General features: G+C 33.9%; 1 protein-coding gene across 2 annotated transcripts in view; it reads left to right on the forward strand.

The window, feature by feature from the left end:
* Nucleotides 1-15,714, forward strand: part of sano (serrano) — a 104,915-nt gene that overhangs the window by 13,895 nt on the left and 75,306 nt on the right. For both annotated transcript variants that reach the window (XM_053764038.1, XM_053764039.1), the window contains exon 2: nucleotides 5,926-5,964. The gene's annotated coding sequence lies outside the window, so the exon portion shown is untranslated. The remainder of the gene's footprint in view (nucleotides 1-5,925; nucleotides 5,965-15,714) is intronic.

Here is a 15,714-nt window from a genome sequence, read left to right on the forward strand (position 1 = left end):
TTCTAGATGTATCCCAAACCAAGAGAAAACTACTTCACGTTGTTGAACAAAAGAAGACGACCTAAGTGTTAAAAGGCAGCTCGTCAAACCACTTTTAGCATCACGTGTGAACTGAGAAGCTGTTAACAATTGAGGAGGTATTGAGGTCACATTCATACAGATTACATCGCAGACCCGATCTTAATTTCGTGTGCCGAATTCGACAAGTCAAATGTAAATTTCTGTATTGTCTTCAGTTAATTTAGCTAACGTTGTATTGTTTTAAACGACATTAGAAATCAGAGTTTTCAAGTTTAATCTGCAAGTGATTTAAACAAAAGCTTCCTAATGATCTTGTCACGGTCTACGTTATATAGATCTATCTCTCTCTTTCTCTCTCTCATTTGAGCGATTTCCCGGTTTCTTCCTCAGCTGTTGAGCGTCCAGCCCAGGGTCCGCTTTCCTACTTTTCGTCCCCACTTCACACAGTCGTCGGTGTCCCTAGTTGTTAGATGATTAGCATTGCATATCAACCTTGAGGGTATCGTCAACGACATCAAGCCAGCACTATGTTTAAACATACATTATCGATACCTAAAGTGTGTACCAAATATTGACCCCTGGTGTCGACCTAGTTTCGATTTTTCTGGCGTCAAATCACTTACAACCAATTAAATTAAATGGTTATTAAACATAAAGTCAATGTTTTTATTACATTTGTTGGAGTGCTTAAGTAGTAAACAGCTACCTACTATTTAAAACACCTTGGAGGTATTGGAGGCACAGCATTATGGTTTGATGTTACAAGGTACTTCTTGCAGTGTCCATTACTGCAAGAAGTACCAAGAATGAAAACGTAATGGCCAGATCAGAATCATGTCCAGATTGCACAAAAATAAATAGGATCTTAGCCTCAATGAATACAAAGTGAGAGACACTATGTAAGTCCCATGCAAATAATATAAATGCGAAAATCTGTCTGTCTTTCTGTCACGTTTTTCACGGCGAGACCGCTGATGGATTTCAATGTAATTTGGATGATCATAGATTACGATTTACGATCATAGATTATTAGATACGTAGTAGTGACTTGAGGTTAAACATAGGCTTTCGCAAACAGAGTTGCGAGCAGCAGCTAGTAATACTAATAATAGTAGTTTTAAACACAAAAACCTCGAAACAAGTGGATCTTGTCCAGTTTTTTCCATCTTAAAAGTTAAGTACATGTATGTATGTCAGGTTTATTGCAAGACGTGTCCCGCTTCGGCAAACAATGATTATCGGTACCCCGATGACGTCACTGACACCAAAACGTCCCCGAACTGGGACGGTGCGACGGGCCTTTGTATTAGGTAAATGTTTCAAGATCAATTTTCCTTTTTCTTTTTCGTTTTATGTCAATGACCTGTGAAAGGACCTTGCTAAGGAGATGCTTCGTCTGTGCTACGTGCTAACACACGTCAAGCTAAATTGGCCTTTCAGTTTTAAGTCATAAAATCCAAGTTAGGTTGAATCACAAACTGGAGTAGACACAGGCTGTGTCTGCAGAGTCGACACTACTAACGGTGCCGAAAACCGTAGTTGGCCAGCGGACTATGGAAGCAACAGGGAATATTCAAATGAGAGAGAGTCTGCATTACTATTCTCGATAATGCCAAAGCTTGACTCCTGTCAGCTACTTTTGGCTCATTAGTTCCTCTGTTTAGGAATCGTCTTCTGTGTTCGTTTCAAGACCATACCCAAAGACTTGTCACTGATGATAACGTCCATAGCAATATACATCTGGACACACTCAACCTTGTACATAAGTATGCAAGAAAATAACTGGAAAAGTATTTAAAACAGGTTGCAATCCCGCTGTTCACGGTCACATCCAGATATGACTTGTCTACTTTACACACCGACAGATTTTGACGAAATTTGGTTATTAGTATTAGAATCAATATAACAAATTATTCCTCCCGTGGGAATTTCAGGATAAAAAGTTATATTCTACCCGTGTACCAAATTTCATAACAATCCGTCCAGTAGATTTCGTGTGAAATAGTAACAAACGTACATACAAATTTTCAAATTTATAAAATTAGTAGAAAGTAGTATTAATAGTATAATACAATTTTTCCCCGAACTTTCCTTGATTATAAGGCCTCGATGATAAATTAATTATATATAAATAATATCTATATTTTATTTCGGAAACGAACTGTCCTACAGTACCATAAAGAGCCATGCCTCATTCCTCAACCGTTCCGTTGCGTCGACGCGGCACGTTGTGGCTCCGTTGTTTTTAATAAGTTTTGACATTGACATGTGTCGGAACTTCATACAATTTCTACGTTTTTTGCATTGTCGTATTTTAAAATGCCATTAGCGTCATTCTGTCACTGTCTATCAGAAGGAAATAAAAAGTGACAATACGACACCAATGCGACATTAATGCTTTCGTGCAACTAGGCGTAACGTAACCCGAAAATGAAGACTTGATTATGGAAGTCGCTTCTTCCTACGTAGAAAAATATATCCATACTTAAAAATATTTTTCCAAATCTTTGTTCTTTATTCTAAGAAGTATGAAAAGGAAAAACAACTCCTTAGCCTAATAAAAAAAATAAATTATTGGTAAGATCAATGATCGTGTAGGTTGATATACTCGCAAGCAGACTATTCTTTAAAAAGTCATGCTTTATTTATTATTTACTAGCGGCCCGTCCCGGATCCACTCAGATAAAACCATAATAAATATGCACTTTCCTTAGGAATCACATTCTTTGTTGAAAACTGTACAGAAATCCTTACAGACAGACGGACTTCGAAGTTTGTAAAACTTACAGCACGCGTAGCTATATATTTATTTTTTCGATCAAACATATATAAGATATTAAATATGATATCAGAACATTACTTTAATAAGTATATATAGGCTATTCATAAATCCACTATTTAAAAATCATGGGACATTGACACTTCTAAATTTTTATTCGTATTTCTATTCGATAATAAGCATTTGGTTGACATTACAAAGTGTGTCATCCACTCTCACTTATTTATCGACTTTCTATCTCATTAGGCTTAACTAACAAAGCACGATATATCAGATCGCATATGAAGGTTATACGTTTTACACGACCACCAAAAAGCATATGTTATAGATACATATGGTTCACGTTTATAGGTCATATTTTTCATTGTTTGTTTGTATTTATTGTTAAATGTATATGTGAAATAGGCTTAATAAAAAATATCCAATAAAACGTAATATATCCTAATAAAAACAAATTATAAACGGAAATCCGTGCGCGATTTTTTTCCACATTTATTTTTATTTTATTTTTTGCTATATTACAGGCTATAATAGTCACAGTACAATACTACTTATTTGCGCAATACTATTTGATCTTCCTACACAAACAGTATTAAAAACAAACATGAAAAAATACTTATCAAATTAATACCCATCTATATTGGGACCTTTAAAAAACTCAATACAAGATTTAAAAAACTAGTAACAATGTAGGTAATCAATTTATTACAATAAAAAAATGGTGGGCGTATCAAAATGAAGGATAGACGGACAGACAAATTGATTGATGTATCGAAATGTACAATGATAAATGATGAGCGAATGATCTCATTTGGCCTCAACTATTGTTTTTTAATATTGTTGGTTTGAGGTTATAATTTGACATTTCAAGACTTTGACATTAGGTAAAATCACTTAGAAAAAGATAATTATAAAGACATAGGGAAATATTGTCTCACCTGATTTGACACAGTGGATCCGGAGCAATGCGAGTGTGACAGACGGACGAACATACAGACATCCTATAAGGGTACCGTATAGAACCCTAACAAGTAGTTACTGACATTACTTATTATGTTAGTAAGAAAAATCAAAATTATCAATCCATCCAGACATTTATGCGTACAAAGAGGACTGTACCAAAAAGTATAAAACTATCAACGAATAAGCATTGGATATCGTGATTAAACACATCGTTAAGTTAATAAGTCATTGCGAAATTGTTATTCAACCTTGTTATCGCATAAGCCGTAATTTAGAGTACGCCGATTGATAAACTGATATGATGTACAAATATTGTTTGAGTTACGACTTTGTATGTCAACAGTTCAACACTTTATAAAGAAGTACTTTTTAAATCTCTCTACAAAAACATAGTGAATTTTTGTATAATATTATTATCATTTTTTAAAATTTAAAATCAAATAGACTAGTTGGAATTATTTAATTTAATTAACAAAAATCAATATTTATAATTCATTGACTCGGGTTATATTTTTTCTTTTTTGTTGATCTATGGTATTGATTAATTACATTTGAAATATTAATTAATTTATTTACATACAACTTACATTCAATTACAGTACAAGCAGCTAAAACCTTTCAATCTAATAAATATCATTAGTGATATGAACTCACTCAGGATACAATGCGATTTGTCAATCTTCTGTGACAGTTTGGCTTAGATACTAATAAATAACCAACCAACCATATTCCACTATTTTCAAGAGGAATTCTATTGTAAGTAGGTACGTTCCACTTATCTCCAAAATTACCGCAATTAAAAATGAGACTTACTTCCTCTAACTTTTAAGTATCATTATGATGTTTGCTCACTAAATGATACAAAACAGAAGAACAGTCGGGCACTAAAGTGTTAAGTAGTGGTGGGTTCACGCGCTTTTTATTACTTCAATTAAATCGTCATAACTCAAGATTACAAAAATAGTATGGTTTTGTTTTTCAAATGAGATTTAACGCGTTTTTGATTAGACGATGTGTCGTCTGACGTTATCTGACACGCGCGTTTTTCATAATACAAGCCAAAATTATATAAGATTTTAGTTGCTTATAAATTATTTGTATTTGAACCGATTTTTATATTACATTTTATTGTCTTTCAAAATCTATTTTTATTAAACTTTGTATATATTCCCCTGTTGACCCAATATTCAAAAGTAAAATAGTATCATTTTTTAAAATTTCCTGCTTGGTCGTTTTGAAATTATTGTGTACTCTCTTTCTTGGTGATCATATATTTCTTTTCAATAGTTATGTTTCATCAGATGAAGCAGTATTTGATACTAGATATTTTTGGATATATAGTTGTGGACCGGTTTATATGATCAGATGGAATTAAAAACATATAATTAGATAAATTCTGAAGCAACCGATAGGTTCAAATTTAAAATCTTATGAGTTTTGCTACCGACTGTACTTTGAAACGGACAAAGGTGCCATTAGCGCAGTGAAAGTGCCACAAATTGGACAGTTTTCGTTTTGTTTTCCACATGAAAGTTACGGAAGTTGGTTGGTACTGTAAGAGACTCCTTTTGTTTTGACCTTTTCGAAAATGGTTTCGAAAAACATTTATGACTCAATAACAGTAGTGTTGCAACAACGCAAAATGCTGCGTTTAACGCATACAGCGCAAAATTCGATAAAAATATACTTTTACATTTAACATTATAGGTTATAACCTATTAACGGATAAGGGATAGGCCGCATTGCTACGTTGCGTCGACTTAGCGTTAGTCCGTTGTTTACAATATATTTTAACAATATGGAGATTCGACTTACGTCGCAGAAACTTTATAGATACAATTTGCGTTGTCCATCGATGGACGTCAGTATCGGCTTTATCACGGATACATTTTTCTTAACGAACGTTTATTTAACGCGCGTTGAAAAACCGTCCGTGCGAACGAAGCCTAAGTATGACGAATTGTCTCCGAGAGTATAATATTGACGTATCAAGTCAATGCACTTTACATCGCTCTCCCTCGCACATTATCTCTGCCCTAGATTGTAAGTTTGTCTTTACATAACTTGTTTATTTGGTAATTAGATAATATGTGTTAATTGTGGGAAATTATACGTTTAAAATATCCAAAGTATGTAATGTTTTTTTTTTCTCTTTTTTACAGGTTAGCTGTTTCGCTTTTGGAGAGTTCCAAGTATAGTTGGTAAGTTTGATCTACTTATCATTTTTTTTACGTCATTCATATACATTATATTGTCTACCTTCGTCACATTTACCTTTTGTCGTGAGCTGTATAACAAAATTGATTTTTTTTTTATAGATTTCTTATTTTTAATCCAAGAAGCTTGACGCTAACTCGTCCTTTTTAAATCCCTTTCAATTCATACTATCTTGGATTTGTGTCAAAGGTTATGTAAACTATTTTTTTTTTTTTTTGTAGAAATAAAGGAAGATTTTTTTAATTCCTTCAATTATTTTCATGACTCTTAAATAATTATACAAGATCTTTGTTAAAATCACTTTAGAATATTCTAGAGGTACGATTCTTAACTATAAAAATATCAACAGAAATATGAAAAACGCAAGCCTACTCCTAAAATGGACAGTAGGGCTGGACTCGACAGAAGCTGTTCTATGCATTGTATTGATTTTTCGCAACTTGGCTTCAGTTAGCACAGCATAGCAGAGCACCAGTCGAGTTCGGCCCTAAATATTTAACTGCACACCTTACATAATTTAATTGCAAGCCATAAAAACAAATTTGCATAAATGTCACTTAAGTTGACCACACTTAATGGATTCAAAATACATGATTCGTTTGAAAATATTTGAGGTCGCGTCTAGGGTTAATGTTCTGTACTATGGTATAGGCTTTAGTGGCAATGTGAAGCGATTTTACAGTTTCCCAGGTGAAATACATCGATCTTAGTTATCTGTAGTAGATAATTTTCTTATGAATGATCTTTGTATTTTGCTTTAATCATTGATCAAATAGTGCTCGTTTTGAACCCGTTAGCCCCAAGAGTTGTGTTATGTGACACTGACTCAACGTGTAAAACCATAAAACAGTAGCCTATGTTACTCCTGAACATTTCGTCTATCTCTGTGCCAAATATCATCGAAATAGGTCCAATAGTTTGAGTTTATTCATTCCACACAACAATACAAATCTTTTCACTTTATAATATTAGTGTGGATAATATGGATATGGAAGTATTTATAACATGTACATATATAGATAAACACCCAATAATGCTACAAAAATGTCGTAGCTACAGAAATCGCTTCTGCCTGTCAATTGGATCACAGCCTCAATTTGCACCGTCGCTAATCTCAGTGCGGTTTAACCATTAGATCCTCATAAGCTGTGGCCTTCGGATGACCTTGTGGATGAGTTAACCACTTAACGTTTACTTTTGCTAGTAAGGGTTTAAATTAGATTTAAGGAATATATGTTCTGCTGTGCAATTTACACGTGTATATGTGAATATTTTATGTAATGTTTACTTATAAAAAATAGTAACTTCCGTTTTGGCTTATTAATAAGTCTTCAAATGGGCTCAATGATGTAGTTATATTTTGTGATAATAAATATACTTCATAATCTTGCAAAATGCAAAATTTTGGATGTGCGTAATGAAATTTGTATTCGTTTTTTGTTTGTATGATATAGTATATAGTGCTCCTAAGCGAAGAACTTTACAGACCCAGATTTCACGATCAATTTGAAAACTGCGTGACTAATTGATTTGACATTAGAACGTTCTTTTTATTTCTTTTTATGAAAAAAAAAACTTAATATCTTTTTACTCACGAACAACTGTAAAATCAAACATAACGCACTGGCTCAAAAAATCTCCAGCGGTCGTAAAAAAAAGAAAAACACGGCTTTAAAAAATTCGACGAAGACGCGCTTAAAGTTTTCTTAGAATTGTCGGGTGTGCGAGACACCGTAAAATTACATGACTAACAAAGAAATTCGGATATTTTAATTATACTTATTTCGATTTTATTTTGGACCTAACCCACAAAATTATACGGTACAATATATTTTTTGAATTAATATTTATCGAGTACGATAACATAAAACAGAGTGAAGCCAATGATAGAATATTTCAATGATCGAGTAAATTGGCTAAAAATCATGTTTAAAAAATATATCGACATTTAAAACTTCGAGTTAATTCGAGTTAAAAAAAAAAACAAATTTGGGGTACTTGTTTTTTTTAATAATTAACTCGTAGTAGTAAAAATGAAATATTTCTGACATTATCCCACAAACATGTCTTTCATACTTTATATGCGGAAAACAAAGATCGTATTTCATATAAAAATAAAAACTTCGCTTACTATAAAACTTTACTCAGATTACGTTAAATTGAGCGCGAAAATACATGTCGAATCTGTTTTGCAGTTTTGGGTTCCTCAAGGGGAAAAGAATCCGTTCTAATATTATAAATTCGAGTCTGTCTATAACGCTTTTCTTCCTTACCGATTTTGGTGTAATTTGACATTAATTAATGACCTGCGGTTAAAGGTTATGTATTTCTTTATTATTTTATCCCTAAAATAAAATGATGCAGTAGCATCATAACGCGAAAATTTGGCATTTCTTTGTCACTCTGCACGACAACACAGTTGTCCTTCGGATTTGATATTGACACAGTAGTGACTATGTTTGTCCGTGGCATCGTAGCAGCCAATCGGCTGAACCGACTTTGAACTATTAAGGCCGTTTAGAAACCGTTAACACTTTTCTAGCTTCTAGCAGATGAGAGGATACCAACAACAATTTTTTTTATGCCGACATTTCTTTTTATCGCAAAATAATCAAAATAAAAACTCCAATTTCTATATTTACTACGTTAAACTAAATTAAAAATTTAAGAGACATTAAAGTAAATGCTAAGGCCCCATCACTATAAACGGGGCGGGGGGCGCGCGCGGGGAAACACCGGCTGAGACGCGCGCGCCATATTCCCCTCCAACGAGTCGGTAAAAAGGATTCAGTACGCGCGCGTGAGTGCTTGATTAAAAATCAATTTTTCTATTTGGATGCGCGAAAGCGTGACCAGTAAAGATTATTCTTCTAGTCTTTCCGAATAATCACAAAGATTTTGACGTTACCAAAAATCATTATTTTTTAGATAAATGGTACATTGATGTTAAAAACTCTGCCATCCCTGGTCTAGATCATTGTATCACCCTTCAACGTGCCCTATCATTGACATGGGATGGCGACTGATATTATCAATGGTGCTTCAACATTGTGCAGCATCCAGCGTCATCCTTTGTTAAAATTAGAGTGGTACTAGATACCTAGGAAAAATGCTTGTATCATTTTCTTTTGAATGTGTGAGTGCCCTTGAAGAGCCTCGCGTATCAACTTAGCTTGCCTACTCTTTCTCTTATCCACTACTAGCGACCCGTCCCGACTAAGCTCGGGTAAAAATATTATAAATTACACACCAAAAATTCCTCAGGAATCACACTACCTATTGGTGAATACCGCATGAAAATCCGTGCAGTAGTTTTTGTGCTAATCGCGAACAAACAGACAGAAGCGGTAGAGGACTTTGTTTTATGATATGTAAGTATAAGGACTACATCTCCACATCAAACTGCAGGGCGCAGAAAGTTCAAAAATATGTAAGTTCATTTGTGAAGTGAAAAGAACCATTATGCGAGGATTTTATAAAATTTTCACGGGAACGAAAAACAGGTCATGCGCAGTCTCGAGCAAATCTTAGTCCATACTAATTAAAAGTGTGTCTGTTTGTCCCTCTTTCACTTATATGAGTTGCTTGGATTGAAATGATTTTTGGTCTGATATATTGGACTGATGCAGAGTGACATAAGCTACGTTTCGCCGTGGACGGAGCCGCGGGCTATGCCCATATATATCACTATAATGACACGCATTCGACGGTGAGTTATTATAAACAAGCCGCTGTATTTTTTGCGCGAAACATTTTACACTTTTCGCAAATCGTTTCTGCTTGACGAATTCAATTGAGGTGAACAGGAAACATACGATTAAAATAATGCCTTCTTTAATTAATAAGACTTTAAAGCATTAAGCACGCACGGATAAAAACTTACTTGCATTACCTAGAATTTATTATCTGCCGCCATCTAATCCTACTTAATGAATTCAGTGTCTGAAATGGAGATTGCCTTCTCAATTTCACACATGTGTGTGTCTTTGTTGTGTGTTTTCAATCCACCTAATGACCACAATCTTTAAATATAAAGAATACAATTGGAAGGGTTAGTTTAAAAACATAAATGTTTTATTACAAAGATATTATTAAATTTGGATCCTCGTTCCTACAGCGAACTTTGTAATTAATTATCTATTTTTTTTAATTCTACAATAGAGATCTTCAAGACAAGAGTGAATAGGCATTATTTGTGAGTGAATAGGCACTAGACCTCATTATTTACCTTCCATCAGGCTAGACTGAGACAAACTAATAAATAAATAAAAAATTAAAACAATATTTCGTCACCATAATGCGCCTTGAAAACTCTAATTAACAGATGAATGCACAATGTATGGGAATGTTTATAATTGTGAATGAAACAAAAATGCAATCTTTTTGTGAAAATCAACGATTGTTCTAAACAATTTGTCGGGATTTGTGGTGTTGTGAAACTAATAAATATCAAACGACAATGGAATAGATAACTCTAAATTCTAAGATAATCCTATATACGTATATGATCTCCATCTACCATAATCTTTCCAGACGTACTACATTAGTCAAAACCGGGAGAAGTAGGGCTTCGCTAACCACAATCTCTGCGACTGTGGTGCTCACCTACTGTCGTGCTTGATATGTCCCACTTCTTGTACTATGGAGGACCTCCACAATACTATAATAGTGGCCACATATTTGTCTCATCATATAAATAGCCATAATGACACAGAAATAAGATATCAAAAGGGTGAAGAAGTCGTACAAAAATTAGACGACCTCAGTAATGTCTCCGTCTCTCATTCTCACCCGGTTCATACCAAATAAGGATGCCCCGAAGCCTAGGATCAAAAAAAAAAAAACAAACCTTTACATTTTCAAAATCCTTCTGCTTAACTACAACTTTAGGATACCTTGCTGTTGCCTGTCAGCTGGCAAGGTTTTTATCCCTTAGCCGGCTCGCACGATATCCACTATCCATACGAAAATATAGCTTAGTCAATATAGATCGTGAGGCACACACCGAATATGTAACTAAGAATGGGTTGCAACATTCAACTTTGACTTTAACTATATGACCTGCGCAGAAAAACGCAAAGTTTCAAACGCATTTTGTCGAAAAGTGCGCGCACGTTAAAATCAACATCAAAGTTGACTGGTACTTACAAGTATATGAAACAAATTGACACGATAATCACTCAACACCCATCTTTTTCGTGCTGGTTCAGAAACAAGACGAATACGGAACACCACATCCTTAGACGTAAACACTATAATTAAGTTTTTTACCCGTCAAACGAACACCATTTGACCTTACTTACTTACTTACTTCCTAGTAAGTAGCTTCGCGATATTGCGTGTTTATTATAAGCAATTATTTACCGTTTGTGTATGCAGATCTCAACAATTCCATGCTTATATATATACAAATATTTTGCATTGTGTGGATTTTTTAAATTACCAAACACAAAACAAAGTCTTATATCGGAATCAATACCAATGTTAAGAATTTGTGAATGGAAAGTTGTTATAATGAAAAAAACCACGAAAAATTTTTGAAACATATAACAACGAACTATTTTAACCCTATTGAAGCCGGAACGGGCCACTAGTGTCTCATAATTATAGTTCCATGTTACTCATCAATAACGAATGATTATAAATAATTGTAAAACACAATAGCAAACTAAAATTCACATATAAAAATTACAACAAACAACATTATTTACAAAAAGGTCATATTTTAATACGAACCGTGTTTCCATATCACAGGCGAAAATACAATCGGGTTTTATTCCCATTTATGACAATATATTAATCGGCCATATAATTGAAGTAACACATCTTAATTCCACGTTTTCCATGTGACCTCGTGAGCAAATAGTTACTCATTAACAATAACTTAGTCTGACAAAAAACCGCAAAATGTGTGGTTTGTGCGATTATGTAATGTTTCCTACAAACAATTTAGGTAATCGTAAACTAATTGAGCCTAACCGAGTCACTTCTCATAAGCAGACTGACTTCGAAAACTGAGAACTTCCAAATGGTTGAAAACATTTTCACTAAAAAATATTCTTGATTTTACATCTTGAAACGAAAGAAAAACATAAAATATACCAGCAGAAGATTTAAAAAGTCAAGGGAAAAGCTAATAAATTCTTCCCATATGCGAAGAGTTATGAGAAGAATCGCCAGCAAGTCTTAGCTCCATAAATAGTGATAAAAAAAATATTAGATCTGTCTACCTCATAAGGGTAAAAGACGAGATATCCAGTTGCGTCGTATGTATAGTTCCCGCTATAGATTCGTATACTCAATTTTCCCCCCGAGCACGACAAGCTTTGATAGCTGAGCCAACAGCATTCCCAAAAAGGGTTCAAATCAGGCCGTCCGCTTTACGTCTAGACCTTCTAGTACAGAATCTAGACCTCTGGCTCTTATGGATCTCTTGCTCTGATCCACATCAAATTTACAGATTAATTTGAATCATGATTCTTCAAGCTAAAGAAAGAAAGAAAGAAAACATTTATTTGCCAGAAACATGAGTACAAATAGTCAAAATGAATTAGACCTACACGTTTTACCGAATATAGGTATGCAAATATAAATAAATAAAGAGGAGCATGCTATCCACTACAAATCCAAAACAAAAAAAGACTTATAATGTACTTATACTAGCCCTAAATTCTATCCGAGTCTATCATTAAAGAAATCATTTAAAGTATAATAACATTTATCAGTTAATAAAGACTTGAGGTGCTTTTTAAATAGATTTAAATTTAAGCTTTTATATTGATTTGGAATTTTGGAATTTTAGGCTAAAACTACTACAAGCAATGTTAACAGCTATAACTTATTGAACTTTGAAATTAACTCACATTTTTACATACATAACTTCTTGAGACACACACAGAGTCAAACACTCATATTTAACCATAACTCGCATATTACTATATTACATCGCATATATGCATATTGTATGATCCAAGTATAAATAATAAAATAAAAAAATTAAACATTACACGACCACACAAGCATACTCGAAAACGATACATCCGAACCCTGTCCCCCACTTCCGCCAAAATTTATCTCCTTATATCCAAAGATCACTCAATGTTATTGTGGGCGACTGTCCTAGAGTCCTGAAACACAGGGTTTTCCTAGCTCAGGCGCCAGTTCACCCCTCCCACAACTGATGTAATTAGAATTAAGGTGGAAATAAACACATTTTTCTTTCTATTTTCTTTTTATTACGTCGCATTCGTAAAATCACAAAGTTTCTCAAAGACGGGACGTCGCAGCCCAAAATACAACTGGCATCTCGTTTAGTTCAGAGAAACTTGAATAAAATCTTGTCACATATATATAATTACAGAATGGTCGAATACAGATCAATTTATCCTCTCTGGACAAAAATTTGTTATCGGAAAGTTGATAACAATGTTATTAGCACAATCAATCCGCTTATCACAGTTTATGGTTGTACCAATTATGTTTATTATTTTCTAGATTTATTGGTGTATTTAAATTTAAAAAACAATTATTTTCATGGACGAGTTCATGGGCGTTGAAGCCCAGGATCCGCTTTCATACTTTGCACAGTCATCACGACCGAACTCAGACACAGGAGTGCTTTTATTTACAGCAATGAAAAACCAGGAATGTATACCGAATCTGTCAAAGTTTGGCAAACAAAGGCAAAACTTTTTTTCTGTTGCTTATCTACTGGACGGATTGTTATGAAATTTGGTACACGGGTAGAATATAATCTGGAATAACATAGGGTACTTTTTATTCCGAAATTCCCACGGGAGCGAAGCCCTGGGGCGCGGTTAGTTTTAATTTTAAATGCAATAGGAAGCTCCTTACTGTACGAAGTAGGAACATTTTTTTCCCAAGTCCACAGTTTTTGTGTCCAAATGATCCGTGACCGAATCAACCTTAACCGCATAGGTTACAAAAACAAAGATGGTGCAGTAGGAAGCCATGACGTCATACTAACCATGTAATATTGCTATAACAGAAAATATACGGAAGATTAGAATGTATATTGTGAAGAAAAAACTATTGATAGAACCATATTAATACTTATGAATTAAATTTCGTTTTTGTATTTCAAAAATTCTTCATAGTCGTATTCCTCATGGCTGAGGGTCGAGGTCATTACGTGGAATGGAATGAAACACACACAACAACTTGGCATTATTAATGGAGTGGTTTGCCATTGCCTTCTCCATTTCACACACAGGTTAATAATAATCAACCAGTGTACAGGTTTCCTTACGATGTTTTCCTTCACCGGAAGCAAGTGGTAGTCTATGAAAACTACTATACATGAGTCAGATTGGTATACAAATTACACCACCATTACACCACCACCGCATCAAAAATATTTAGTTGATTTTGTCCAGCAAATGTCAATGTATATCATCTGAAGTTGAATATAGAATTTTGAATTTGAATAATTTATAATCCAACTATACAAAATGCAATGAATTGAAATGAACAAATCGATCATAAAATCAGCAGCTAACGGTTATAGAATGAAATATAGGTCCAAAACGGCACACTTCGATAACAGAGTGATGCATTACAGTTGCACTTTAGTTGCATAATGATATCGATAGTACTGAGTGATGAATAGAGATTGAACTACGTAGAAGATTTAAGCCCAGTCGAATTGAAATAAATTCCGGTCAGAATTATTCTTTGCGTGTTTCATTCCACGTAATGATTCCGAAAAATGTATTTTCAATTATATGATTTAGTTCAAAGGTCCGTGCACACTACTGCACACCAAATGTAGAAAATTCGCTGCAATCGTGCTATGTTATGGCAAATCAACTTGGGGCAAAAATAGATTTTTTGTATGTTTGTAACGCGAACTTTCGAACCGTTTGTCTGATTTTGATGAAATTTAAAAGGTATGTTTATCAATAGATATTTTAAGTTCGTGGGGCAACAAAATCGGTTAAGTCGTTTGTGAAATATACACAATTTTGTAAAAAAATATTGTGTTCGCGAGGTCTATCTCGCGGCGAACAACTAGGTATTCTAAAGTTAGATATGAAAACTAATACTTGTCTTTGTTGAAATTAAAAAAAATGTAATAACAGCGCGGCCGCAGCGGGTGAATTGAAACGTTCTGAGAAACACCTTATAGTGGTTATAACCACTAATAAACAACCTCGAGCAGAAAATCTGTCTTGCTCCAAATTTCTCAACACAAAAAGCGTAACCACACAAATGATTTAATCCTCAGTGACATTTCATAAACTCTCAAACTTATCTCTAGTGAACTAGGGTTGCCAGTAGATGAAAGTATCGACAGTCGAATAATATCGATAGCTAGGCACAATTATATTGTTAGTTTGTGTTGAATAATGGATTATATAAAAACTATATAACGTTAAAACTTAACACATTGGTAAATTAATTCGATAATTCATTTTTTTTTATAAATTCAATAACCTAAATAAAGCACTTTGTTTCTATGCACTGGATTTCTGCACGCTCGTATCTTGTAAACTTAAATGTTGTGATTGTAAAAAATATATTCTTTTCTTTATTTATTTGACCAAACTTAACCTACCACTACAAAATACATATTCTAATATGACAGGTTAGCCTTTTACATTACTTATGTATAACATACTATAACATAACATAATTACAATCACCCATTGCCTCCATTATTTTCATTATATATAAATGTTTTACATGCAGCAAAAATACTTCTTTATCGATAT

The sequence above is a fragment of the Plodia interpunctella genome, chromosome 25, assembly GCF_027563975.2.
Source record: "Plodia interpunctella isolate USDA-ARS_2022_Savannah chromosome 25, ilPloInte3.2, whole genome shotgun sequence".
NCBI classification, from domain to species: Eukaryota; Metazoa; Arthropoda; class Insecta; order Lepidoptera; family Pyralidae; genus Plodia; species Plodia interpunctella.